Source organism: Montipora foliosa, chromosome 2 (genome assembly GCF_036669935.1).
Source record: "Montipora foliosa isolate CH-2021 chromosome 2, ASM3666993v2, whole genome shotgun sequence".
Lineage (NCBI taxonomy): Eukaryota > Metazoa > Cnidaria > Anthozoa > Scleractinia > Acroporidae > Montipora > Montipora foliosa.
In genome coordinates, this window is record NC_090870.1 from 7695996 (window position 1) to 7700995 (window position 5000).

Consider the following 5000-nt stretch of genomic DNA (forward strand, 5'->3'; position numbering starts at 1 on the left):
CAACATGAACAATATCGAAACAATAGTACTTCAAAGGAAATAGAACATAGCACTGATCACCTCTTAGAAATTGCTAATTAACAGATTGATGTCAGTTTTTCATGCGTCTGTCCTGTTATTGATCATGAATTACGTCATAACATTATCAAAGTAGTCCGTGGATCCAGGAGGCGATAGCCGAGTGGATCCGCTGACTACTTTGACAATCAAGTGTAGCTATGATCCTCGCAGTTATGAACGCAATTTTTTTAATTGCCAAACGGACGTAAAGATAGCAGAGTAACAATAACTCTCAAAAAAGAAACGACAGTTTTCAATTTACAATACATGTTTCGACATACTCATGTCATCTTCAGTTGCAAATGAGCTTTTTTAACGGTTGTACATTTGAATTTATTTTAAGGTACGTTACAAAATTACGTGTCAGAACTTGCGTACAATTTGAATATGAAGTATGAAATGCACAGAAAACAAAAATAGCGCACATAGCACACATAGCAACGTAATTAAAATGACAGAGACAAATCTAAATGCCTCAACTGCTGATTAAGAATGGGATTTTCCCCCTTAATGTAAAATGCCTCTTTGATCTTAATTTGGAATTTTGAGGCGGCAGAATCTAAGATCGTAAAACATTCTGTATTACAAGAGTCATGACAGGCCCTAGATGACTGCAGGTGTCTGTAAACATGCGAACACTTGTCCGACAAGAGATGCTTACGAGCACGTGTACAAAGGTGGCAAGTGGTCTCACCAATGTAGCTGGCATTACAGCCAGCACACGACAATTTATAAACAACACGCGAACGTAGACCTTGCGGTACTGAATCTTTCACGCTGAACATGTTTCTAAGTTTAAACGTACTAAAGACCAACTTAACATCTGAATCAGCTTTACAATAATGTTTGAGTAGTTGTCTTAACTTAGTCTGGGCGATTTCAGAAAACCGGCCAACATAAGGGAGTTTATAGAAGTGCGTAGAAGTTTTCCCGGAGTTGGATGAGGCGTCCCGCACAGTCAGAGAAGGATTCATTTTCTTAGAAAAATACCTGTGAATAATCTTGTCGATGATCAACGACGGGAAACAATTTTTCCGTAGTAAGAAAATAAGCTTCTTGACGTCCAGATGAAAACAAACCCAGGAATTGTTGATCTTATATATTCTGTACTAGTAATGTTTTGACTAGACCCAGTTTGTAATTCAAAGGGGCGAAGCTGAAATAATTAGTAAGAAGACCAGTAAATGTCTTCTTGCGATATACACTAGCAACAATACATGGATGACCGTTGTCTAGCAATATGTCTAGAAAAGATAATTTCTTATTGATTTCCCTTTCCGTTGTGAAACGGATACTTGGCTGCAGACACCTGCAGTCATCTAGGGCCTGTCACGACTCTTGTAATACAGAATGTTCACGATCTTAGATTCTGCCGCCTCAAAATTCCAAATTAAGATCAAAGAGACATTGCACATTAACCCTTTCAGCCCCGTGGGGTTCCCCATTGACGAATAAAATCGTCTGGCGTTAGACAGAGTAAAATCTATAAGTGGCACTATTGGGAGTTAAAGGGTTAAGTGGGAAAATCCCATTCTTAATCATCAGTTGAGGCATTTAGATTTGTCTCTTTCTTTTTAATTACGTTGTTCTTTTGTCTTTTATTTTATTGCTATGTGCGCTATTTTTGTTTCCTGCACATTTCATACGTCATATTCAAATTGTACGCAAATTCTGACACGTAATTTTGTAACGTACCTTAATATAAATTCAAATGTACGACCGTTAAAAAAGCTCATTTGCAACTGAAGATGACATGAGTATGTCGAAACATGTATTGTAAATTGAAAACTGTCCTTTCTTTTTTGAGAGTTTTTGCAATTGCGCAGAGAAGCATGAAAAATTCAACACTTCAACGGGGTTTGAACCCGCGACCTCGCGATACCGGTGCGACAATAGCTTTTATGCATGTAAAACTGACGTTACCTAACATGCAGACCAGCAGTTTGATCAAGTAATTAGAAACAACTTTCGTTCAGAGATTTCTTAAATATAAACATACAGTAAACTTGACCTTCAACTTTTTAGAGCAGAAAAAGGACATATTATAAAAGATGGACTGGACCCAGCTGGACTCTGAACCGTCATCCATGCTTTTGGAAAAGTGTTACATACCACGTGCTTAGATTTAAACGCATAACAGAGGTAGCTCCTATACTTGTGTTTACGAGCAAGTGACCTCCTAGTAATACGATGAAATGTGGATGACCTCGGTACATTGTGAATTGTTCATGCTCACGCAAATCACAACTAAAGTAAACACACTTTTGCATATCGAGACCTGTATTTCTCCTTAATTTGGAATCAAGTATTTATCATCATTGAGAATCAAATAACTGTACAGCCTTTCAATCTACATCATAATAGTTTTCCAAAGAATTGATCACAGTCTATATCAAATATTGTAAAACTAAAACACAACTATATACACAAGATGGTAATGAACACGATCGTTAATATGGCTAGTTGAACAAAGGATATACGCTAGACCGTCACAAAGAAACAAACTGTTTAACAATAAAACACAAAAAAACGCCATAGACAAAAACTTATCTTCGTAGTCAATGGTACACTGAGCGGGGGGCTATTTTTTCGCGGTGAACTTGAATGGTACAAGCGTGAGGCCATTTGTTCGCTGTGCCATTGTTTTTACTTTGTCTCCAGAAGATTCCAATATGGCGTCTACGTTCTTTGTCGAGTTATTTGTCTTTGTCACTTCATCTTCAGATCAGTTCTCAATAAAGTACCCGCTGCTTATTAAATAATTAGTATTTTGACTTGTATCGCTTTCAATAGTTGCGTCTATTTCAGTTACATTTGAGTGCATTTCAGTTTCATTCAGTTCGCGGAACGACCCGTTTCGAAGCTGACTCTCGAAATCTTTCAGTGGGTGTACCGCGAAAAGCGTGTGCCTTTCTTTGTAGGTGTTTTGAGCGTCCCAAGAAGAAATCGATTAGGCCAACGCAACGTCGATCTTAAGTAATCCAAAAAACGCATCACAGTGCTCTCCTTGATTTTGGACTTCGTGGTTTGCTTTTGATAACCAATGTAAACAGCGCCACCTGCCTTCCATTGTGCATTGCCCAATCAAACACCGCCACGTGCTTTCTATTGTGCATTTTGCTGCACCGGAAAAAAAAGAAACTGAAATCTAACACGTTTTATAACTCGGTACCCTTACGGACCCGAGTCCGAGTAATAAACAAGATAGCATAAAGGGACCACAGTATACACCCTTTTAATAAGTCTAATATATGCTGTTCTCCGCTAATGACGTCGACCTCATGCTTTAAATTTTATTTAGAAATGTTTGTACATTTCTGAATAAAATTTGAAAGCACGAGCTCGACGTCATAAGCGGAAAACGGCATATATTAGACTTATTAAAAGGGCGTATAAATTACGACCCTGCAAGGGTGAAAACAAACAAAAGAAAACAACAGCAAAAGTCCGCATTGTTGTAATTTTGGGGCTTACGATTTAACCTAAGGACGGTGCCACCTAATAAGCAGAATTTTTTCCCCAGGGTTTGACTTCGCAAAGAAGTACATCTTTAGTTTGCGTTACTGGACCTTGAAATGTAAATAGGGCTGGGTCCAGCGAGGTCAAGATTTTTTTTTTTTTTTTTTTTTTTTTTTTTTTTTTTTTGGGATCGATAACTTTTTATTATGATTCACACTACTTACAACACTGGTACATCTACTTACACAACTTACAAAAATTACACAATTAACAACTACTAAAATCCATTATACTACCATCAAAACTATTTAACAATTGAATTGCGTACGCACTACTTACAATACAATGCACTTACAATTACAGGTGCTACTTACAATAATACAGCGAGGTCAAGATGTCACGTCAGACGACACGTTGCTTTAAAAAAGTACCCAATTTTGCTTCAACTAAGTTTAGAGAAAGAAATAATTTTATACGATTAAGTTAAAAACGTATAATTGTATTGTACAGATTTACAGATTTTCAACACAAAATTACATCATTATTTCAGCCTCGGTTTTATTCTCAAAATATTCTTAAAATTTCGCACATTTCAGTCTCGATATTCTTATATATAAGATACATTCTTATAAAAAAAAAAAAAGAGTGCAGCATTGGTGAGCAAAGCAACGGTGCATAGAAGTGAGTAAGGCATGAAGTATTTTTCCTTGTGGTAGTGGAACTGTGAACTAAAGCTATAAGATGGAATACACTGGAGACGAAGTCATACTTCCGTCCGAAGTTCGGAAGTTTGATGGATAGAAGATCAAAAGCAGTTTGGCGATTATTTGGCAGAATTGTGAAAATGGGTGTAAGAACTTGGTAGTTGACTATTATGTTTTGAACACTGAATCATTTAGCGGCAGATCTTTGTGCAATAAGATTTATATGCGAGGACTTAATCTAGATTTGGGTTTGTTGTGAGTTTTCACTCTTACATCATAATGGGACCTCGTGCTTAATTAAGCAGTCTCCAGAGTGTTTGCTGGCGTTTTGCTCAAATGCTATGCATTTTGGTAACAGCTTTTGAATGGCGAGATGCATTCTGGGAAAAAGTGGTGAATTCGAGAATTCGTCCTATCTTCTTATGAATCCAGAATATGTTGCTGAAAACACAGTTGTTTACTTACAAGTTGATTTGCTGAACACAGATCGCTTTTTTGTGCGTGATCTTGTCGTTACAAGTTTGATAATAAAACAATTATCGGTCATGATAAGATTCCAAATTCGAGTGAGGGCTAATACTCGGCCTAACTGTATATGCGAGCCGATTCACGGCTGTGCTATGGGCAGTCCAGTTAGCCCTATTGTTGCCAACCTCTTTATGGAAGATCAGTACCTCATCAGTCCCACCAAGGGTCTGGGAACGATATGTAGGCAACAGTTTTGTGATCATCAAGAAGGACGCTGTCTCTTCCTTTCACAATACTCTAAATGCCTCC

The 5000-nt window shown here is 37.5% G+C and overlaps 1 protein-coding gene across 1 annotated transcript in view; it reads right to left on the reverse strand.

Annotated features, from left to right (window-relative positions):
- LOC137992298 (actin-binding protein IPP-like) overlaps positions 1 to 5000 on the reverse strand; it is a 35801-nt gene that overhangs the window by 5356 nt on the left and 25445 nt on the right. The gene's annotated exons all lie outside the window — the stretch shown is intronic.